The sequence below is a fragment of the Cloeon dipterum genome, chromosome 3 (genome assembly GCF_949628265.1).
Source record: "Cloeon dipterum chromosome 3, ieCloDipt1.1, whole genome shotgun sequence".
Classification (NCBI taxonomy): domain Eukaryota; kingdom Metazoa; phylum Arthropoda; class Insecta; order Ephemeroptera; family Baetidae; genus Cloeon; species Cloeon dipterum.
Window position 1 is genome coordinate 24,453,401 of NC_088788.1, and position 25,100 is coordinate 24,478,500.

Consider the following 25,100-nt stretch of genomic DNA (forward strand, 5'->3'; position numbering starts at 1 on the left):
AATAGTCAGTTTTAGACAGTTTCTTCAGTGGCGGAAGAAGGATAGAAAATGTTATATAGCTTGTTTAGCTTGCTAAACACATACATACTATGATCTCTAGTCTCTAGTGCATTAAATATATTTTTTGTAGAACACATCTTTCGTTTTTGTAACGTATAGACATGTACATAACGTGCTAGACGAGATGTACGAATAAAATTATATAAGTTAAAAGCATCGCAATAAACGTACCTCATACTTGACTGCTTGACTAAAAATAGAAGTTGTATTCAATATTTTGGAAAATGGTTTGATAAGAAAGAGCGAAAAAGGTGTTTTCCCTTATCTATCAGTTTAATCTATTCTTAAGGTACAGCAAAAATGGTTTTGAATTGCACAACTCGTTTGCTCAATGTTCCCAAAACGATTGAATGCTCAGTAAAGAGTGGGCCGTTTATATTTCACAATATTTTGAATTGTTCTATCAAAGCAATTAAGCGTTCATTTTGGTAGCTTGAGCAGGAGAGAAATCAAAGTCCTTTGACTTCATTAAAAAAACAAGTCAGGACAAAGAGCGGTTTTTTTGAATTGCCACACAGTCAAGTTTAATTCTAGCCAGCAGTCCAATTTCAAATTAAAATCAACATAAATTTTCCATTTCATGAGCGAAAGTATCACGGAAAAAAGCACACTTTTTTAGCCCGGCCATCGTGACAAGAGCAACTCGACGAGAATTCTGAACCGATATTCTGATTTTCCAACAACTTGCGCGCTTTCAGCTTTCTATACATGGAGATCAAGGATTTCAATAAATATAAATTTTCATTACCCAGCATGGCAAGTCAAGTGCACATAAGTCGTTTTCTGAATTGAGCTCTGGATATTGCTTCACGCGAATGAGTTTATATTTCACAAAGATAATTCGAGCAGAGTGAAGCAGATTGTGATTTTCATTTCAGTCTACGCTGGCTTTATCCGTTTCTTATTACTCCACACAAATGGATTTCCATCGCAGAGTGCAGGCTTTACTCCATGTATCACAATCGAATTGAGTCTCTCACGGTTAAGATTTTACGAATTATTAAAAAATTCTTGGAATATACCCTCAGCTTGCAAGAAGCCACTAGTTAAATGAAAATTTTTGAACAAGAAATTATGTCTGAAAAAACCCTTGAATATGGGTCAAATAAAAATAATTAAACACAATCACTTGCTTCAATCTTCTTAATGTTTTGATCTGAGGAAAATTTGTAATGTGCATGTCAAATTTCGTTAAAAATCGCTGATCTGGCAATGTGCTAACAAAATTCATTTTTAAATCGTTGTCTGACAAAAATCTAAATAATTATTGCAAGCAGATGATTATACTGAACTCACGCGCTCCGCAACTATTTGGCCTTTTTGCTAAAAGGCAATCGGACGTAACGTTAACTCAAACTTTGCATTACACGCATTAAGAGTGTGAACGAAGTTTTAAACAAAATTACACTCAAACGCAGATGCGTAGTTTATCAAGGGCAAATTGGCTTTTTACGAGCGAATAAATTACAATTCAATCCAGCGCCAAGACGTCCCATAAATTTACGTGGCCTCACTTCCTAATTTGCATGTTGTTAATAATTTGGTGCGTGCGAATGATTTATTCGAGTCGGCGTGTCTGCTTATGCTCGTGTGCAGAGGCAATTTTCACTTTTTACGCAAACTTTGGGTAGATAAGCCGCAGCAGTGTTGCATAAATAACGTTGGAAGGACGGCCGGCCTGATTATTAAATGCATCAGGCTTGGCTTTTTGTCTCAACAAGACCCGAGATTTTCGGCTGCAGTTAGCAGTCTCGGTCGCAGGGTCGGCCGGCTTGCTTTTTCTTCGGGGGCCAAGATGGATGGCCGCAGAAGGCTTGCCTGGCCTTTCTCTACAAACAGCCGCAACCGAGATTCGCCGCGTCACATACATATATACAGGAAGCACGCAGCTTTCCTCCCTGGCCGTCTTTATTTACAGCTAGACACAATTTGCCAGATCTCTATCCGAGATTTATACATTCGCTCTACCCGCGTGTGCACACGAGCCCGGGCCGTATCACTGTGTTGTATGTGTTCAGGTCACTCTGGTCGGCTTGGACGTGCCTTGGCTCAGGTTGCACGCGCGAATATTTCTATAGCCTTTAATCGCGGCGGAGTGCTGCAGCAAAACGGGGCAGCTCCAGCTGAGGCGGAGGGGAGGATTAACTGGGATCATGATTGTTTTAGCTCCGAGAGCGGAAAATCGTTTCTTTTGCGTTGATTTTGCACTAGCTCCATGATATTAGCTTGTTCAGACAATACCACTTTGTACAAAAATTACACAAAAAATTAAACATGGGATATTATCATTTTCTTTATTTGCAATTAATTTTCTGTGAGCCTTGATTGATTGCTTATTGTTAGCCATTTTAGTTTCCAGGAAGAAAGTGTATTTATTTTTATTTCTATTTTGAAACAATTTAATGTTCGTGTCAAAAGATAGCTCAATTTTGAAGAAATGACATAACTGACAATAAGCATCCCAGCCGGTGGGAATTATAAAAATAGAAAGTAATTTAATTCGCGTTAAGGCTCCTTTCTGCACGCGCCAGAGAATTCTCGGAAGACTGCGGCGGTGGCTCGGAACAAATTTGCATTTAGCAATAAGAAGAGCAGCATGCATGTGTCGTTTGCGCCACGAAGCCAATGCAAAATGCAAAGGGAGCACGAAGAGAGAGACACACACACGACTTGGCGCGAAGAATTCGAGGAGCAGGCAGTGCGAGTTATCTCCTTTAAGTTTATTCGCGCGACGTGCTCAGCCTGGTCAACTACTACCAGCAGCAGTTATAATAATGTGTCATGCGAACTCGGATGCCTGGTTGGCTTCTCAAGCAAAAAGCGGTGAGATACACGAGACTAAATCACGTCTCAAGAAACCACCGCCGCCGACGCCTTTGAGAGTCGTCGGGCAAACTGCGAGTGTGTGTGGTACGAAACATATTCTACGGCACGCATAGCAATTGAAAAGGCACACAACACGTGGCTGCCAGCTCGATGGATTTTAATTTCACCCCTTTATTACCGGAGCTTCTTGGCACGCGAGGAGGAGCCACACGCCGCTGCACAGTATGCGTATTTATCGCCCTGCGTGCCCGCAAAACGTCGGAGTTTCGGGAACAGACGTCTTACTTTGGTACAACCAGTGGTTTTACCTTGAAATGCGGCTCGAGAGGGATTTGCATTTAATTTCAACAGTGCCCGCCTCCTCGTTAAGCATGGCGGAAAATTTAACGAATCTAATGGTCGGCGTGTAAAGAGGATTGTCCTGAATTTGTTGTTGGGCTTTTAGAGTGAGCACAAAAGCTGCCAAGCGTTCGCTCATGTATTATCTTCATCAGAATATTTACATCTCGATTTATATCATGATGTTTAATATTATGGTTTTTTACCACCTTGTAAATATTTAAATCAATTTAATTTTAATTCTCAATTATTAATTTTCGCCCTTGCTGATAATGTACCAAAATTGTTTGGGCAATTTTGTATGAAAATAACCAAAAATGATTTGTATTATTGTATTTCTTAGAGTACTTTTTTCAAAATTTAAAAAATTATCTGTGAATAATTACAAAATATTTATAAATAATCTATCTTGAAGCTAGGGATTTTTCATCTGCATCCACATGCGATTGCAAAAAGACCCGACTTTTGGAAAGAGCGCCGTTTTACCAGTTCATCAGTGTCGAGATAATTAGTCATCAAATGAATGACTTGTTAAAAGTTTAATCAGAGTTATTGATGCTGCAGAGAGTGGAAATTAATGAGCTCACTTTTTTGAACTCAAATGATAAGTCACCCGCACCTAATTCTGTTAGTTCCAACCTTTGAGCAAATCATTTTCATGAAGCGTAGCAGGAAGCAAAAATCCTCAGCCATGTTGCGCTGATTGCGGGAAGTTTGAAGGATTAATTTGCAAATTTCAGCGCAAGTTGCGCTTGGTGCTCATACTTGGCGTTAATGCAGGGAATAGAAAACAACTCCAACCAGCAGAGAAGCAAGTAGAGTGGAATCATCTCTTGTATGTGTTGGTGTCATAACTTAATATGCGCGCATGCACACACAATGGATTCTGCCGCTGCACAAGCTGGTGAACTGGTGCAGAAAGGCTAGATGAGATTTTGCAAACTGTGCAGCGCGGAACAACGGAGGTACCGTGCGCCGGTAATGAGCGAAAATGCAAATTACGCGATACAGACAGGAATTAGTCGGTCGGGTGTAGCTCCAGCAGATGCTAGGATGCGAATGCGGAAGGAGAATGATAAATTGATTCAACAATAACGGGCAAAATGATTGCCTCAGCGTAAGTGTTAACGAGGGTAAATATAATTATTTCCATGTTTGCTTTGTTCCTATCATATTTCAAACGGGCTTGTTGCAATTTTGGCTTGCATCAACAATTTATTTATTTGATGTTTATTCTCACCTATAAAATTATCTGCTCGGTACGCGAAATGAATTTTTCTTCTAGAATTTTGATGGTTGAAAGAATTTTATTTTGAAATCGCTTTATACAAGCTGGATTTTTATCGCAGAGAGGGCGGAGGGTGATCACAAAATTTAATCGCTCCTATTTTTGATTTTGCTAAAAATTATCATATTTTTCAATGGTTAGTTATTCAGATTCCTCTGCTTTCGAATGGATTTTATTTTAAGGTAAAGTATTACTGATGAGGAGGTCTGAGGGGCGGGTCAAAACAGCTACTGGACAGTACAGAAATACGTGTGATTATCTCTCCTAATATTATCAACTCATCCTTCTTTATACCTATTATGATGTTGTCATTTTCATATTGATTTATATAGTGTCTGTTTAAAAATTTAATAGTTCCTAGATTTGCAACAATGTAAGGGATCAAGATTGCCTTTGAGGCACCATGAAAAAAGATCTTCTGTGTCTACAAAAAGGGTTCCAATTTTCCTGTCCACTTATTCAAGGGTATTTCATCCAAAAGTCAAAAACAATTTTTCCAACATTTTGAAAGAGAGTTCGGAAATGTTTAAAGAAAACCTTTACTCAAATATTACCAAGCGCTTAAGCATGTCGGTTTGAAAAACGCTATCTGCTATTCCGGGAAATACCTCTTTCAATGAGAGACCGTTTCAGCGTTCAAACAATGCAGCGCAAAAAAGTAGGCACTCACTAGAAACGACGGTTTTCGCATGCACTAAAGAGAAACGGCGCGGCCATTGTTGTTGGGAGCATGCCGAACAATAAACGCTGAATGTGTGTGTACATAAGTACACATGTGCACCTAAAACGCGAACACCTAGGTGCAGAAACTTTTCCCTCGGCTAGCAATTTTCATATCAGCAGGCGGCTGCTGCTGCTCACCACCCTTGTGTTGCGGCCGGCTCAACTTTTGCCCTGCTGCTCCTGGCGTAAAAGTGTAAATTTGATCGCGCGTGATCCCCAGAAGCCACAAACACATGCTGTTCAAAACACTTTTTCCATCTTTTGGTGGCAACTTTGTTGGCCGCAAATTAACTCCCTTTTTGCCAACTTTGATCTTTTGTAATAAAAAGGAAAGTCTTACTCGGCTTCTTACCAGGAAAGTCCTCTATTCGTGATGATATTGTTTCTTGCTCGTTGATGAAAAGAACTACTATGATTAAATCACCAAAGGCTTTTATTACACTGTACGCTCACAGCACGCCACAGGAATAAAACTTTCTCACTGTCTGTTAGTGGTTAGAGTTAGCGGCTTATTAAAAGCTCAGCTGTTAGACTTAATTACAACATGAATCAAGCTAATCGTTTCAGCACGATGCTAGTTTGCAGTTTGAACACAAAGAATAAGAGCAGAAATCTCAGAATTCTAAAGAACAAAATGAGTGTGAATGACACAAATCGCTTATTATCATATTATCAGGATATCTCCTCTTAATGCATTGGCTTGCTAAATGATTAAAACTTATCATGCGTGTAGAATGCTCGTTTCTCATTTGGAGAATTCAAATCTTGGCTGAAGTTATTGCGCCGTGGATATCTCCCAGGCAGAATTAGCGGTTCGACGCGAAGTTCCATAAATTCCACGCCTCAGAGATCTGATAAAGCGAGCGCAGCCTCAAAGTGTAAATTCCCAGCGAGTGCCGGGAGGCAAGGGAGGAAGTGCAACGACTCAGCTGCACAAAGAGCCAACCAGTCAAGCGTCTTCATACATATAAATATTCGGAATGGGTGGTGCAAGATATCCGCGTGCCAGACTACTGGATCCCGTGGCGACACAATCGTTCGCATGAAATCTGTGCATTCTCTACTTTTTTGCGTCAGCACACTGGGTGGAGTAGATAAAAGCTGGTGCAGCGTATTTTGATGCCGCTCGAGAGACGAAAGGAACTTATGCTGCCCAGCGGGACACTTATTCCACTCGTTGCATTGGATTTATTCGAGTTGCACTTTTACGACGATCGCGTTTTTTAACGGCTGCGGCAGAGTGCTCTCCTCCCTGGCAGCTTCCAGCGGTGAATACCCGTTTTAATTATCAAGAGAGAAAAAAAGTGAGGAGTCGAATTAGTGTTGCACGCGCCCTTTGAGTGTATGCTGAAGCTCTGAGCAATCGATACAGCCTGCTTTTACGGCTTTTACTGCGCGAGGAGGTCAAAGACTTTTAGGTGTCTGCTAGATGGACCTTGCACTTCGCGGTTGATGGCACATTTTCAGCTTTGAATGGAGCCAGATGGGAAACAGAGCCGAGGGCAATTGTTTTAAGTGAATAGGGCTCTTATAAATTAAGTATAAAATCAAGATAAAAAAGTTATTGATCTTTTTGTCACGTGTCCATGATGTATTAAGTTAAATCTTATTGAATGTAGTCATCTATAGAATTTTCTTAGATGTAAATTAAAAATATGAGTCGTTCTAATACAGTTGGAGAATTGTTCGTTTTGGACAAGATTTTACTGAATCAGCCACACTGAAAAACGAGATTTTATTAAATAAAATTATAAAGTCAATTAATAACAGTAGAGGTAATATCAAAGCCTAACTTCTTGTTCTTGCGTGAGTGGAATTCCATGTCCTCAGTGTCACGAGGATCAGCGTATGAATATTCCCAGCAGAACTTGGAACTGACAAGCTGGCGACAAAAGTGCAACTCGGTCGGAACCACTCGATCAAGCTTGGTATAGCCTTGTTCGTCGACATTCGACACAGTTAAGTTGTGTTTCCGAGTCGAAGTTCATCCCCTTGGAGGGAAAGAATACAGACACACGCCCTTAATAAAGTACAACACCGCAGCAGCAGGCTCTGCGGAAACTTTCCCCACCGAAATCAATTCATTTCTATGAAGGCAGGATTTTCCAGAATCAACGCTGGGATCAGGGCGCGCGTGATAAGCAGCAGCAGTGGGCAAAATCGAGTTGCAAAAGCAAGCTGCGGCTACAATGGCGGCCGCGCACCGCCGGCAAACTTTCGACTGTTGCCAAACAAACTTTTTTCGACAGCTCTTTGCTGCTTTTTCTCTCTCCTGGCGTCCAACTTGTTGTATTGAAATTTTCATTTGCCGCTCTCGCGCTATTCTCGCCACCAAGCGGAAAAAGTTAGCTCTGCTCTCTCAAGGAATTTGATTGAATTGCGCGCACCATCTGTGTTTTTTTATTCTCCGTCTCTCTCGCTCTCTTAATTGAGAGCAGCTAAAGGGCGGAACGCGTTCTCGTTTTGTTCCAGCCAACGTAAATCACATTAATCGTGATTGATTTAATTAAAAAGTGGTGCTTGTTCCGACTTCTATTCTTCCTCTGCCAACACTAGCTTTCATCGGCACCAAGTCAAGAAAAGACTAACGCAGTATCTTGTTTTCTCTCTAGTTCAGAAAACAATTGCTGCTCGCCTGAACACTCAGAAAGATTGTGATACAGCAAGTGGTCCGTTCCCGTTAATCAAACAAATGGAGCAAAAAACTGTCTCAGAAAATCGAAACCTATTATTATTCTTTTAAAGAAAGATATTGACAGAAATATATCAAATAATATCAAATTCTGAACGAACAGATGTCAAAACTTTAAATTTTATAACCAATTTACAAAAGTCATGCAAGACAAAAAGTTATTTTCCCTTGATACGTAAAATATTTGCTAATAATCAGGGTCCTGAGCATTGGAGAAAGGATGAATTTGCTGTTTCACAAATGATAAAACGGACGAGATAAATCTTTTCAACACCCCAGTCTATTTTATCTTTCTTCTCTTTTAAAGAAAAGTCTACTCTGGCAAGTGGTTGTAGATGAAGAAAAGGTTTTTGTGTGTGGATCAGATTTGTTTTAACCATTTTTACAGACCTTTTCACGATAGCTTTCACACGAAATAAATTTTTACAATATCCTTTTCTCAGTGTGAACAATATTTAACGATTTGAAGAGAACGTTTCTGTCATCACATTTTAAAGTGGAGTCAAGAGCTGAAAATGTGTTACGAGGCCTCTTTCATGAGACAGAAATATTGTTTTATAAAACAAAGGAGTCAGCACACTACAGATATTTCAGCAGCGCAACACACACACACCCACATAGTATGTATGAGCGATACAAGCAAAGGCAGGCCACAAACATAAATTCTCGAGTGTCGCAACTTGTATCCACGGCTGACACACGGCGAAAGTACTTTTTAGACTGCTCTTCTTTCCACCGGCTTCTGTGTCTTGCCGGGAAATATACGAGGCAGCAATAAGGCAATTTTGAATTTAAAGAAAGGCAAGATGTATGGCCCGGCGCGTCAGCAAAGAAGCGCCCGCTGAAAGGAGAGATGTTCTCCGCCGTAAAGTGCTATGTATTCATCATTGAGATGCATGGCACCGTTAGAATTAACTCTGGCGCCATAAATTATGAAGCATAGACTTGGCTAAATCTACTTAACTCGGGGAAATATTCAATCCCTACGATATCTTGCTCGTTTAACAGGCAGCTGGGAAATTTCAGTGGTTGAGGTTTTTACATTCAAATCAAAAATTCAAGTAACGGAATATATTTAAACTTCCGTTTTGAACTTATCTTAGAAATAATTCTTACATGGGCATTAATTTAATCAATCAATCAGTTTATTAAACATCAGTTGTGTACAACAGATTCTATATAATAATAGTAATATTGGGTCAGTCATTTGGCTGGTAATTTTGCGGCTTGGGTCAGATTCATCTGATTTTTGTCACAGCTCAGAAAGAGATAGAAGTCCATGCTCTTATGTGACAATGAATACTCGTTACACTTATATCACAAAGTTTCCAAACACAACCAGGAAAGGCTTCACTATGAAAATCTTTTATTTTACACAGTGGATAACGAAAGCAGTGACAAGCATGCCGTGTTAGCGTGTGCCTGTTTTTAATTAGCGTAATTATTATAAATAATAAATTTAACAACCCAAATTATCCTGAAAGTCAGCCAAACTACAAACTCACTGACTGTTGTTGTTTTTCTTTCTGGCTTCAATGCATAATGGAAATAGTTTCTTCTGGAAAAAAGAGGCACTAACTGTAAGTAGAAAATTGTTTATAGGAAATCATCAAGATTTGGCGAACAGTTCTGAAAAATATAAATAACTAATTGTAAATCAAGTGCGATACACATTGCACTAATTAATTATTTTAAAATTTGTAGCGAAAATATTTGGCTAATTTATGTCAAAATTTGAAACAAGAACGCTTGAAAGTAGCTATGAGTGCGTGTAGCCGGTGTAACCCGATTTTTTCCAATTTTGCCGGATTGTTCACGGGCGCAATTTAAAGCTGCCACGGCTGGCCCACAAAACGGTACTTAGCCGCACACAACGTGCTTTTAACAGCGGAATTAAATTCCGGCTTTTACGCCGTTGTGCGACACTCATCGTGCCAATTTGCGTGCATCCGCACTCGGCGAAACGCGGCAAAAAAATTGCGTGTCCCTGTAAATACTCATATTTGCGGACGTGAACGCACTGCAAACGAATGGCTTACTCTCTCACTCACACGCGCACCAAACACACGCACTGAACCTGCCAGCGGAGCTTTGATTTCCCACGAGTAATTTGAACTGAGCCAGCGAAACTCACGTGTGCCTCGCCATTATGCTATTTTCTTGTTCGCGCGCGCTTGTTGCCTCCGCGAGCGCGTTCCCAGCTCGAGTGATGCCTTTTTTGATGCCGGGTGCACGGACGCGTAAATCAAAAACACAGGCAATTCGGCTCTCATTTGCCGGCTAGCAGGCAAAAAATGTTTTTCCCGCTCCCTGGCCTCTACTGCCAACCGGCCGGCTATATTTTCCCACAGACCATGTCTTCACAAACACAGATCGCACCGCATGCGAACACACGACCCTCCACTTCCTCGTGTTGTAATCCGCACGCAAATCGTGTGTTTCTGCGGAGAGCACCAAACTCTTTTGAGCGAACGCCTCCAAATCCGATCACAATTCATCTCGTTCAATTAAGCGGAGAGGAGCTTCCGATTTTGTCTGAGAGGATATTAACTCTCATGCGGGTTGCAACATAAAATTTCCTTCGCTTTCGCCCGACCTTTCATTTCCTCCGACCTCAGCAAAGGAGACAAAATCGATGCTTTCCGAGTTTCCTATTATTCGGTCACATAAAAGCCCTTTCGCTCCGCACATTCGGTTCCCACGCAAAAATACCGCAAAACGTGCATGACCGTTTCGCCAACCAACCCGTCCACCAATGGTAACGAAGCACTATTTGTAGCGAGAATTTATGTGGCGTCTGGATAGCTTGCGACTGCTGGCTGAATTAGCCCCGAGCGAAGGTCGCATCTTCTCTCTTTGGTCAAGACTGCTTTCTTCCATCCAATCCCAAATCAAAGGGTGTAAATAACTCAATGTGTTAGGATCCTATAAATTGCGTTTATTATGGTTGAGCGAAACGTGAATTTTTCGATTTCCTCGAGTACTGGACTCGGGAGATTTTGTTGATTGACTTTATATCTTTAAGAGAGGATAAAACCAAAGTATCTTCTATAATAATCTGGTTTATATCACATTTTTTGCTATTTTTGGTCTGAGCAAGACGAAGTCTTATCGATCTGTGCTCTTATGGCAATGCAGAATCTCTGCTCAATTTAATTACTACTAATTTGGATATCAACTTTTATTGAACATCTTATGATCTTTAATTTTCCATCAACGGCTGGTCCAGATATTGCACCATACTGATGGTAAAAATGGACTCAAACAAAAGTGGTTAGTATTTCTTATGCAATTTTGCATCCAAAAGCTCCAAAGCAGTATGTTTTATGAATTATTGCGGGCTGAAAAATTCTAAAAACTGACTGAATCTTTTTTTTTTTGCTCTTTTTATCCCTGTCCGAGGACCGGGAAGTGCGCGCACTGCACTATCACTAATGCTGAAACCCTGGTGCCAATAACACCGCGAACGGATAACATGGGCGCACCAGGCCGCAAAGGGACCCAGCCCACTCAAGGGCCACTTGCCTCCTCACCGAGGACTGCATTGAAACGCTAGATATTCGTCCCGTGAAGCCGAATCACGCATGCTGGAAAGGTGCAAACCAGCAAGTAGCGAAAACCCATCTTCAGGGTAAAAGAGAAATGCTTGGAATTTCTAGTCTTTTCGTTCCCATAAAAGATGGATTCATTGAAAATCGATGTGAAAATTGCCTCAGATTTTGCTGCCTCTTAAGACTATGCCTGAAGGGTGTAAAAGCAAAACCCATTAACCTCTTTAATTAAACATGAAACCTCCCCGTTAAGTGCCTTTGACTCGGGAGACGTCATGCGTGCAACGTTAAATTAAAACTTTTTGCACTGGAGCACAAGGAATTATGTGTGCCCTTTTCGTTAATATTACGCGTTGGCTGCTTCAAGAAGACAACAGCCAGATACCTCCCCACCGAGATTTAATTGCGTTGCGAGCACCGTTTTGGCGTTATGCCGGAAACACGCGAATATAACAGGGATAGAAGCTGCTCTCCGAGATTAAAGATTCGTGAGTCGCTTTACGAAGGGCGGTAAAAGTAAAGCGCCCCCGGTTTGCCATTCCATTAGACTCTTTATAGAACGGAATAAAATTAAAGTGTGCGGATTAAATACGGCGGGCAAAAACACGCGGCGTTGTTGTTAAATCAAGACCATAAACATGCTTTCTGAACCCTTACGCCACGCTGCGTAATTGCAGCGTGCAATTCGCGCGTGTTTCTTCCATCACCGCGATGCGTGAGCGTTTTGCTGTGCCATTGCATCCCTCCCCCTCATTCTGTAAAACAACCTAACCTCCGCAGTCCCTTGCTCTACTTCCTCACTTTTTTCACGAGGTGTACTTCGGCGGAACCATAAAAAAGGCGCAGGAACAGCTCACGTCGCTCAAAGGCGCACAAGGAAATTTCGGCGAGACGGGGTTTCCAGTTTTTCGCCTTCTGCTCGACCTCCCCCCCCCCCCACCCCCTTCGCGGCCTGGGTAAAAATTTTAATTAAAACTTGCCACTCTTGCTCATCAGTCAGGTCTTCTAAAATTCTATGAACACCAGTTAATAAAATATGTGCTTCACCTTGAATGTTGTAAAATATTTGCTTAGCCTCGTGAAAGGCTTTCGTTCCAGAATAGTTGTGCACTAAAATTGCCACACATTTTTGCGCTGAAAGTTAAGGACTTAAATGACTCTAGATCAAGATCAGTATATTTACACAAGCTTCAAATTGATATAAATAATTTAATAAGGTTGATTTTACGGGAGAACTGCAAGTGCTCTGTAATTTATAAAGCCGAACGCTGTTTTTGCAGAAGGCCGACTCTTTTCAATAATTTGAATACCAAATTCTGATAAACAAAAGGAATCTGTATACTATGAAATTAAATGCATCTGCCTTCGGTGTATCCTTTGGTAATAAGATTTCTTTTTCTTAAACATTTAGGGGCATTCGAAATTGACACATTTCTGATTTTAAATTCTTAAAACAGAGCCACTAAACTTGCTGTTATAACTCGCTATTTTTTCAAATTTAAGATTAAATCCAATCTTCAAATCTCATTTGTCGAAAAATTAAAAATTATACAGTATGAAATGCTACCATAACAGAAAGTCGTTAACATAGTGTGATATTGTGTGAGATCACCAGCATTCCGTCGTGATTCATCTGCATCATTACCGGGAGCAAAAATTATTCCAACTCAGGTGGGAGCAGCAAGGCAATCAAGATCATAATTCAAACAGATTGACCGCGAGCTGCGGTCGGCGGCTTGAAAATCCATGCTGCTTGTTGATGGTGCGATTAATCCGCGCGCGTTTCGCAACAAACAGGTCCGTTGTCGGTCAAGCAAGGAGATCCATCAGTGCCGGGCGAGCATTCATTAAGCTGCTCTCCTGCCGGCTAATCACCCTCATTTGCTCTCGGCTGGCAGTGTGTGTGTGTCAGGTGTCATGTCCGCGTGTATACATAATAAAGCCGTGCAAATTATGGGTGTGACGATCGCGCGGCCGCACGCAAATACAACAAGACACTTTTCCGGCTCGGGCTGCTGCACACTTTTTTAATTACTCACCCTCGCGGTGGCGATTTTTCACGAGGGAAAACGCCCTGAAAAGCTGTTTCGTGGGCATTATGTAAATTCCGTTTCCTGCTGCACCCCCAAATGTGTCCGCGGCGGAGATGGACAGCGCTGGCTTTTTAATTAATTTTTTGCCCTCACATTAATTTTGCATGTGCGTGCGTGAAATCGGTGAACATGCCAAACACGCCTACACCACTTGCAAATGGTGACAACGGCCTGATAAATCTTTTGCTGCAGAAAACCAGGTTACAGCTTTCAATTAGGAGTCGACGGGACGTCGAATGTCGGTTTTAATATTGCGACAGGCAAACAAATCTCGTGACAAGCGTGAATGGAGTCGTATGAATAGGATTGCATGGAGTTGACAACACTTCTATTTCGACATTACTGCTGACCTCTATGGAAATCGTTGCACAATCGACTTCATTAAAGTACTTCCTCTTTCTTTTATTTCCAGGGCGCAAGACGTACCAGGAGTGGTTGATATTGACTTCTTCATCGTAGAAGTAAAAAGAAAGTGAAATGAGTCGGGGGATGAAAAATTCAGCTTACTCTGTCGCAATTAAAATTCATAAAAGCCTCACGCAGTAGTTCTCGCGGAAACTTGAAGTGGTTCTTCACACATTGCAGTGAATGTTGTTAGCTCAATTCAATCCTACTAGCACCATTACCGCAGCCACTTGGAGGCTGTCTGAATTTATTACAACCCGTGCTCACATTTCCATCACCAAAGTTAATGTACCTCGAAAAAGCTCGCTTTCTGCAGATATTTTTCACTTGACTTAATTTTTCGTTATTTCCACTTTAAAAAAGAGATAGAGGGACAAGAGAGCAGGATGATACTTCTGGCTGAGGGGACTCGGATTGCTTCCTTCCTTTGTCGGCGAGAGACTGACAGGCAGACGAGCAAATAATTGGTCCCGAGTCCCGAGATCTGCTCTGCTGCAACATTGTGTCGCGTGCGGTCTGCTTCGAGGGAAGGATGCAATCGCCATCGGTCCACCGTGGCGCAGCGACCAATCTCTCTGCTGACAAAGAGCACTGATGCTTTTTGCTAGCTGCTTCTCTCCCCCCGGTGTGTGTGAGTGCGCGGCCAATGTTGCTTTGACCTGTGCCAGCGAGCGCGATGCCCACTTCAATTATCTGCTCGCGTGCACCTCCTCTGAAATGTACACAAGGACTGGCGAGTACATATCTCTCTCTCCCTTTCTCTGTCTCTGTGAGATCACGATCCTGGAAATAAACTGCTCAATTGGAGCGACGTATTGATGCCATTACGGCTTCCTGATCAGATCTGCTTTGCTCAATTGCCACAAATTAGTTATAACAAGTTGAGTGCTTCAAATCTCTTTGAGTAGTGGAGCGGACTCTGTCTATGCAAATCACGCTCTCCCCAAAGGTATAGTTTGATGTTCGTAAAACAAGCAATTCAGGCAAGGAAAATGAATTCATTATTTCTTAAATATATCTCACAGGGGGAGATTTCCATTGAAAATAAAAAACGTTTTAGCGACACTACATTGCAAAACGAGCCAATTTATCACTTTAGTCTCCAATACGGGAGAGGAGTGGTTGCATGTGCGAAAAGAGGTCGGTCGACACTCAACGCTTTTTCGTACTCGCCTGGTACTTTAAGCGCAGTTCACTGAGCCGTGAATTATCACGTCAGGAGCGATTGCGAAAGTTAGCCCCTCTCGTGCGATTTGGTTACACTCGCTCGTCGGATGCCTCGTAAGCACAACTACTTTCTGATTTCTTTTTGATTCCCCTCGCTGCACTGGCCACTTGGCTCTTTTGCGGCGAATAATAACTCAGCTTGCCAATACTCTCGGCTCGGCTATAAAACTGATTTATGCCCGGCACCCGAATCGGGAGCAGCACGTCATTATTTTTTTTACACCAGCCGATCCGATAGTAGGCATTTGGGTCTCTATTAAAAAATTATCTGCCTGCTCAGAGCAAGTTTAACAAACGATATCGACGGGATGAAGAGCGGCGAGATATGAAGTGTGACAAACAAAATGATGGACTCACCCCCGCTGGCTGCACAAGAAAAACATCCTCGGCGTGTGTTTCTCTATCTGGCCGGCGCTTGTATTGGCACTAGTCCATATTATCCGATCTCCCCGACACCATATATATTCTCAGCTCCCTCGACGGGCAGACGGGACGAACTGCAAAAACACGCCAGAGCACAAAGATAAAATTACCATCAGCTCTCATATACATAATTAGGCCTTTAAGTTAAGTCTCCGTTCAAGATATATGGGCCCGCAATTTCGCAGAGCCAACAATAAAAATGATCTTGTCGCCGTGGATATTTTCGCCAATTTTGGCACCAGCATATTTTCTGCGGCGGCTCCTGCCGAGAAGTTTTCAGGCTGGCTGAATTCTTACTTTTTTTCTGCCGACGGAAAATACGGCTATTCCAAATAAATTACCAAAGTTTTCATATGAAAGTGAAAAGATGAACTCTGGCAAATAAAAAACGTGCATTTATAACAGCTATAGGCAAGAGTAAAGGATTAGTAATAATTTGTGCATGGTTAAGAATTGGAAAGTTTGTGGGTAGAAAATTTATTTTATTTTACTTTGGCTTAATCCAGCCCTTAATGAACATTTGTTTGATTGTCCGAGAGTCTCTTTTCACTTGAAACTATCTACTTCTTTTTGAGAAAATCAGTTGAACTTAACTGATTAGGCCGTCACACGCAGGCCTCGAAATGTAAACACTATTTAAACGAGATGAATGTAAAATCCCTTGATACCAAATCTCTTTGATCCTTTATAGACGCTTGAGGTTTACGTTCGTAGCAATATTTACTCTTAAATGGAATAAAAGTAGAGAACTCAAATAGTGACTAGCCCTGGATCTGGCGGAAACAAAATCACAAGAGCATATTCAAAATACAAATAATCAGAATATGTTATATAAATATCAAATGACATATTTGGATATTATTCGTGAATAAACGACAACATATTTTCAAAAGCAGCATGTATTCTTTGTGGTTTCAATGAGATGTGGCAGGTTGTTGCATCGATTTTTGCCATCTCCTCACCGGCAGATGAGCACTAAAGTTTTGTGGCTTTTTGTATGCAAATGCTCCTGGGAGTGTTTACATTCGATTTTGCTCCCGCTCCAAATGAATTCACATCAATGGACGGGGATGAATTTGCCACTGGATTGCCTCCGAAATGGAATGAAATTTGGATTAATAAAACTCTTCGTCTGCGGTATCGTGCAAAAACACGCCTCGTAGAGCCATTCCGATTATTGAATCGACATTAAAGCTAGAAGCTATTGCAGCCAGCCTTTGACGTTGACAAATTTCTGGCAATCTATTTCAAACGAAGTGGAAAAAACCATTTTAACTGCCTCATCATTCCTCATCTTCTAGTGTTGTACATTCAATAAAAATGGGCACTAAAATTCTATTACCATATCAAATAAATGTTGAAAGAATTCCTGTTGATCTTCTAATTTCAAAGCGTCTCCGTGTATGAATATCACAGGAAAGGGAAAAAGGATGGAACATTTTGGCCGCGAAGCTGGTTTCGCGCTTTTGCCATCAACTCGGCATCACAATCACCAACAAAGGGAGTCGCTCGTGGGCGAGCCACAGTACGCACGTTCAAAAGCCGGCCTGAGAGAACGCGCGGAAAGAGAAAAATAATGGTCAGCCGAGTGCCAACATGTGAAAGCAGTCTCAAGTGTGTGACAGCACTATTGTGAGCTGCGGAAACGGTGGAGTCTTCTGCCGCTTCGAGAAGAGGCGTTCAGTTTCAGATGGTAGCTTCGATGAAAGCAAAAATAAAAATCTTGCAACTATTTGCATATTGAGCAATTCAGCTGGGAAATTTTACCAACATTATAATAACAAAAATGATTAAAACATGCAGTTATGATTAAAATTGCGTCAAAAATTTCAAAATACTGCACCAAACACATTCATGAAAAGTTTAAAGCGGAGGCTGTTCTAACACTGACATAAAATTCGCAAAATATATATGGATTTAAGTTAAACAATTGAAAAAAATCACGATTAAGAACCAGAAAGAAAGAGTTTGTTAATTGAACAAAATTCCATCTGGCACTGCGGATAGTTTTTCTGCAATCTGCTGTGCAAGTTCTGGTTTTGCAACATCGCGTCCAGACGTGAGAATCGTCTGTAAAAGCCAGCACGTTGTAGTCGCTTAATTCCATCTTAATTATTTTGAATTGCCCGGCAGAGGCGCAAGGGCGAGCAATCGAGCGTAATCCCGTCGGGGCTGGGCTCATTTCCTTAAGCCCAACGCCTGGAGGCATGTGTGCGTTGTGCGTGCGGGAGCGAGGGTTTCGCTTTACTGGCTGCCTTCCCTACAAACGCGCGCGTCTATTTGCTTTTCTAATTTCGGCGCGTGTATGCATAAACAAGGTCAGTCTGTTGCTCGGCCGCGTCTCATTTAGGCTGCTGCTGTAATTCAAGCGAAATATCCAACGAAAATATTAGCTTAGGAATGTCCAGCGCGAGTGGCGCTGAGTAAGACAAATGTTTGTGTTTCGGCTTTAGAATTTTTGCAAATAACCCCCTCCCTTCCTTTCCTGTGAAGCCGTGGAACTGAGAGAGAGCAGCCAGCCAGCCAGCGAGAGAGAGAGCCTGCGTGGTTAGCTGGGAATGAGCCAAGGAAATTTATGGCCATCGCCTGCCCTCCCCTCGGCCCCATAAATATGCATGTGCAACAACGAAATTCTCGTTATTTTCCGCCGCCTCCAAAGCAAAATTTAATATCGTCCGAAAATACGAATAACGAGATTACAGTTAATTGAAGGCGAGATCAGTGGGATTTGGTTTCACGCTCGCTGCGGAGGAGTGAATTGGATGACTACGTGCTGGAGTTGAGATATGCAACCTGCTCGTTACGTTTGACGAGCAGGTTGCATACATATTTTCACGGCAGGCGATTACCATGGAGATTGCTATCTGCATGCATAAACGCGAGTGCACTTTGTGAGTCGCGGCGTCGAGTCGTTTTACAGCTGTCGACGAAAAGCTTTTGATGCAAATCGTCTCACAAATTAATAAAATGTAAAACGCTGCCGCCGTCGTTCATATTTTATGTAAATTCGAAATATTTTCACGGTGGTAAGTGGAAATGGGGCTTTAGAAACCATTCACTCTGTCACTCACCTAGCCTACATTTCCTACAAACATTATTCTGGCAAGCATGAAGGACGCCTGACGTTTACAGTGCTCGAACGCACGCCTCTTTGAATTGCGGTCTCGTTTCGCGAAAATGAGCGGCGCAGATTTCACAGTAATGAATTCTCTTTCATTCCCGTCCCAATTAGTTTTTAAACGTTTTGTTTGCATTTCTATATGAAACAGAAATAATATTTGCACTGTATAACGAATCACGCGTTGATACGAGTGTTATTTTCAGGTGGTTACGTTGAGGACAGCGATACCAACCTAATTAGAAATTTAAATTCTATAATAATATAGAATTTTTCTTGTAATAATAATGAAAATGCAAATAAGTGCCAAAAATGTAAATTATTAACAAATGAAAACATAATTATTTAACGATGAGATGATCTAACACAAGAAGGGGAATGACTTTAAATTTATCACCAGTGAAAATCTAGTATGAAACTCATTAGCAATGAAGACTGTGTCTCATAATTTTACGCCAGCTTAGATTTCATTAAATTTGAGACGGACTTCTGGTGTTGCAAAATTCTGAGAGCATTTCTTGATACTTTACTATCATTTTGCGCTCAAATGTCTATGCTTTCTTTTGCGAGCTGGTATTTTATTTAAATGATGAAAAAAAATTGCATAGTATTTGCATTGTTTCACGTCTACGATAATTTTCTTACACCTACTCTGTTCCGTCATTTTGTAAGCATTTCTTTCCCTTTGGTGTAGAAACGTTTTCGTGAGAGTACTCTCCTTCTGTGCATTCCATCCATCTCCCTATATTAAAGTGATTTAAAGATATTGCGCAATTTTTACGACCATTATAAAAAAGATTGCGACTGAGAATGATGAGCGAAAGTTAGAGATTTTGATTGAACCCCTCCTTATGTTATGTTTACATAAAACTTTTCGGGTGGGTGGAGGAGCCGGGAGGGAAAAAGGCGACGAGTCAGTGACTTGCAGGGCGGAGCACGTTCGACGATAATAGTTGTTGTAGTACAGTCGGGCAAAAAGTGCCGAAGCCGCCGACTGCGGATTCAAACGTGCAGAGGAGACAGGAAAAAATCAATTTTCCCCCGTGTTTCTCGCAAACACTTCAACTGATTTCTCCTGCAAAATTCAGCGGCACGCGCACCATAAACATTGATAAAAACAAGGGCGATAAATCTCTTTCCAACTCTTTGATCACTTCTTTCCTCCGCTCGGGGCAAAAATTGCGGTCCAGGGGGTAAAATAGGGTGGGCCGCCGCCACGCGTTTCTTTTCTCTGCCACTGTCATCAATATTTCATGGCAAATATAAAGAGATGCGATAAAAGGAGTCTTGCCAGCGAGCAGCCGGCCGCCCGGCCGGCCAGAAAGCGCGCACACATACACACCGGGAGCAAAAAAGACAAGTTCGAAGCGAGTCGGCCAACGGAGGCATTTTGGAGCCTCTCAATGGAGATGCGGACTGCTGCTTTTGAATATAAACTAGATGAAGGGTCAGCGGCGTGGCGAAAGCAGCTCTGATGTTGATGGAGGGCGAATAACTTACTTCTGCCCGAGCAGATACTCCACCTGAGCCTCCGAGGAGCTGGCCGCCCTCCGTCGCCGTCGTCGCCGCCGCCAGAGAATCTGCTCGATTTGTCAACGCGCGCGTCTGACCGGCTCTCCCGCAGATTTCGCTTTAAATATTTAGCCAGCGAGGCACCAACCGCCGGATTAGCGCCGTTATGCACGACGCCGAACGAGTCCCACGGGGCGGTGAAGAATGCGCAGATGCGCAGGAGCTCCTGAACTTGGTTTACGTTTACACTTCTATTTGCCAGCACGGCTCACTTGCATGCTTCGTTTTAAAGCAGCACCAAATTTTCACAAGTCAAATAAAAATATTAACATGAACTCGCATTCCTTAAAAATATTAACTGTTGGAAGGAAATTTCTGTAGAAATACGGAAAATAAAACAGCTTGCTACACACAATGGAAGGCTGCAGAAAAAATTGTGACACCCACTTGTGCTTCTGTCTTCATTTACATATTAACTAAGAATTAAACTATTGTTCAGGCATTTCATATTTTCGCAGTTTACTAGCGTGAAAATATTTTATGCTTTTTGCTCCCGTTTAAAACAGCTTCAAATTCATTAAAACTTTCTTTAGTTTAATTTGATAACAGCACGGTATTATGCAGCTAACTCTAGAACTGTGTGCAATCATAATACGCGCTCTTCTCTTTCCCTCATTTTCACGGTTGCAACTCGCTAACCCCCATCCGACCACTGGCTTTTTCTCCTCGCTAAGATGGGCAGCAGCAGCACAAAGCTAGTTAACGACATAGGCTTGGGGAGAACCACAAAAACCACTAGGTGGAAAAGTTTCGGATTAAAAAGCCGATCACGCGCTCGCCGCTTGCGTAGCTATTTCTGGCAGCAAAAATAATGCTAAGTAAGTAAGTGAGTGGGTTTTGAGATCGCCCGTAGCGCACTCCAGTCTCCACAGCATCGGGTTTAAGTGGAAAGTGCTGTCGGCTGAGCTTCCGAGTGAGCCGGAACTGGCTGATGCTTCTTTTCACAAGGAAAACACAATTGTAGCAAGCGGTGGGTCCGGCGAGCAATGAAACTCAGGTGGCTGCCTGCTGATTAGGTTATTCCACAATGGACCGGATCCACGTTTCTCTCTCGTCAGCAGGTCAGAGCCATTGGAGCAACGACGCCCCCTCTTTACTCCTGCCTCGGGCTTTCATCATTATTAAAAGTCATAAACAACATTAGCGTCGGCCGGTTGTTTATGTTGCTGGAGCGTTTCGGCAGCCGTGTGTTCCTCGTCCGCTTCTCTGTGACTTCCTCATAAGTTTAACAGCATTATCGTACCGTACCTCCTTCTCCGCAGCAGCAACGTTCTTAAACGCGGGCTTTTATTGCGGTCGCGGGCTTCATTGTTATTAAAGGCACGTTGAATGTGAATCGATTTATTAGCCCGAGTCTGCAACATTTCAAGCTGGATGATATAGGACAGCATATTTTGTGCTTTACTCACTGGTATGGAGTTGGAAAATTCCAAATTTTTTCTAAGCTAAATGTTTGTGCTTTCAGAACAAAAGTTAATTTAGTTATTTAATCTTTTTTCAATTAAAAGCTGTGTAAAAATGTAAACTTTTTTTTGCTGAGTGAGCGTACACTAAAATTTGTTGCATGAACATAAAATCTACATCAAATTTTTAGCAAAACGACATGACGTTGCAGCAACTACCTGTCCCCCTATCACCTGTTTAACGTATGAGTCTTCTAGATTTTACTAAACAATGCAGGAAAAATCTTGTTGTAAATTAGCAACGAAACAAAATTGATTTTAATAAAATTTAGATCAAATTTTTGAACCGTCAGACCGACGTATGATGAAAATTGGAACTACAACTCAGATACGAAAAATTGGAAGAATTAGTTCAGACAGTAATATATCTCGGGGAATATTTGCCGAATTGGTCTAAGGCACACACTCAGAGCCTTTGTTCAAGTACATGTGAGGTCCGTGTGTGCCGAACACATTGCAAAAGTTGGCTTTGCGCAGCAGACGCCTTTGTACCAGCTTTAAAACTCTACGGCTCAGTTCCTTTTGCTAGCCCTTTATTCACACACACAAGCAGAGTTTTTCGTATTAGTGAGTCTCGATTTGCGCCCTGACTCTTTGATTCCACCCTGGTTCAAGTTGACGTGAAAAGGATTTTTTCCTACGAATGCGTCAGCGTCGCGTCATGTTATTTGTCAGACGACGAGCCAAGTTTGGAGAGATTTTCCAGCTTACATTTCAAGTAAATCTTGACTGCAGAGGCAAGAAGCTATAAATTTTGACTCTACACGTGAGAAATTGTTTATTAAATGTGAATAATGAGTCTGAAAATAGAAAGGTATCTTGGCAGCCCTTTAAGAAACATTTTCAATCATAATTTGATCAATTTTCTTATGGAATCGAATATGAGAACAAAGGTTGAAAATCTCTATTCATTGCCAAGTTAAAATAAATAAACAGTTCAGCCTGGATTGTCTCAAATGACCTAATTGTAAAATATATGGAATCCAATTTGAGCATTCAGTATTTACGCTCAAACACTGCCTCCGGCCACGAAAGAAATAGGTATTCATCACCCCATTGCCGGCATGTTTGCAAAGCACTTACGCGTTTGATATCAATTTCACATTTTGACGGCCCCGGCATGTACACATCGACAGCATAGACAAAGTACACACACGGAGGTAGAGAGAGAGAATAGCCTGCCGCGATCGGGCATGCTCAAAATAATTCAGTGCGCACGTATGAAAGCCAATATTTGGCCAGACATTCCGGCAGAAATGAGCAACCGGTGAAAGCAAGCAAGCAAGCAAGCAACCTCCGCCAGAACTATCAATAATGCAGATGCAGGGCCGGAGGCAGCCAAAAGCAAGGCGATCCGAGTTGCTTGCCGATGGGCCACGCTGCTCTCTGTGCTCCGCACGTCAACATCAATCAATCAGCCAGCCAGCAAGCCAGTGGGCCAATTAGTGCCGATGATGGTGGTTTCGCGGCTGACTAAGTGCCTCTCAACACACTCCTCCGTCGAGTTGCTTCATAATTGAATATTTACGTAGCTATAGCTGCAACCGGCGAGCGGGCGGGCAGGCGGCAAGACGAGTGCAGGTGCTTAACTCGCTTAATCGCTTCCCTATAATTAATTATCCCCGCCTTTATGTAAGTCCCTGCCGTGGCGCCAGGCTGCTTTTCCATTTCTGCACAATCGATTTCGGGTCCTCAATTTATCCAGCAAAAACAAAGGCACGCGCGACCTTTTCGAAAGTGCGTGGTATATTTGTTCGGGTCCAATTGCTCTTTGTTTAAGTAGTTTTCCGATTGGAATTTCCATCAGACAACACTGCAGTGGCTCCCATCCGCTTGCAAGAGGAATTTTCCTCGATTCTTTTTCTATTGACAGCATCTTGATCGGCTTTATGACAAACGTTAATTGAGTAAATCCCTTTCAAGAAACTCTCAGAAGGAGTTACTTTTAGTTAAGTTCTGATCAATTCAATTACGAGAGATTTCAGCTGCGCCAAGAAATCACAGGATCTTGCATGGAGTCAAAGATGTCCAAAATATTTTCAAACTTAATGACTTAAAGATAGTATTTCGAAATGTCGCTGATGAGCAATTTCCTTTAGAGGCTCGTAAAACCCAAAACTGCTCTCGAGTTCTTTGGAAGCTTGTTCAGTGCTCTACCCGCAGGAATTGTTGGTGGATTTGCGTTGGAAATTTATGAATCATTGCTACCCATTACTAACATCAATGATATTCTGTCCATTCATCTTTCCCCTAACAATCATATAAATCACATATAACGAGAAGTCTGTGACTCTTTTCCCGATTTTGAAAGAATCGAACATGGAAAAAGACGCAATTTTAAATTCCAGCCACGTTCGCTTGGAAATAAATCAAACACTATTTTTAATTTGGCACAGCGCAGTTTGCCTTCCGCGGAAACAATTTGCACGCTGGTACGATGTCCTGCGGTCAGATTGATGCAGAAAATACAAATAAATGGCGATGGCGGTGCTGCTGCAGTGCGGTGTTGGCGGCAAAAAGTAAATAACGTGCCACCGGAGCGGAGGAAAACGGCTAGTCCGCCGCTTTGTGAACTTAATCGGAAATAAAAGCGCGCTGGAGACGAGTCGATGGTGAAAATGCGGGTCGGCGTGAGCCTCGTCAGCTAATATCATCGGACTAGTGCTATTTTCATTTTACATTTTGTTTCCTCTCGACCGACGGCTCAGCACATACAGTTATGGGAGTGCAGTAAAAGCGGATGTACATTTTTACGACGCTTCTCACCCACTTCGCAAGCATATTCGCTGCGCCTCTATTCTTTCCGCCTGCAGTCCGGCAGCTCTATCATCGTGTCCCACGGGAATAGTATACACAGTTGCTGCTCCATCATTTTGCGTGCTGGACCGGCTCGGTCCTCTCGCCTTCTTCTTTTTTCTTTTCCCCTACTCAGAGGGAACTGCGTATTTTGTACACCTCGCGAAGAAATTTCATGCACGTGACAGCAGCTAACTAGACGTTTTCTTAATTAATTAGCCCATTCTCATTCTCATCAGCCCCAGGGATCGACGAGTTTTGTGCCAGCAGAAAATTAAATTCCAGCTCGCAGTCCTTCAAGACAGGTAGCAAAGAATAAGTGAAGGTGCGTGAGCGCAAGAGTTTCCTTTCCCCAAAAGGAAATTGGCCTCTTCTCCAGGCTTGTTTGGCTGCTGAGTGATTTAGTCGAGAGTGCTCTCTAAATTTTTACGAGCTCTCTTCATCCTAGACGAAATAGAGGGACTGAGTTGGCTGTGGCAAGTTAAGCTGGGGTCTGATTAAAATTTTAGCTCCAAGAGATAATT

General features: G+C 42.1%; 1 protein-coding gene across 2 annotated transcripts in view; it reads right to left on the bottom strand.

The window, feature by feature from the left end:
- stg1 (stargazin-like protein) overlaps window positions 1-25,100 on the bottom strand; it is an 80,316-nt gene that overhangs the window by 28,081 nt on the left and 27,135 nt on the right. Inside the window, exon 2 of one of the 2 annotated variants that reach the window (XM_065484084.1) lies at window positions 15,562-15,701. The exons of the other annotated variant lie outside the window; for it this stretch is intronic. The gene's annotated coding sequence lies outside the window, so the exon portion shown is untranslated. The remainder of the gene's footprint in view (window positions 1-15,561; window positions 15,702-25,100) is intronic. 2 annotated transcript variants of the gene reach the window in all.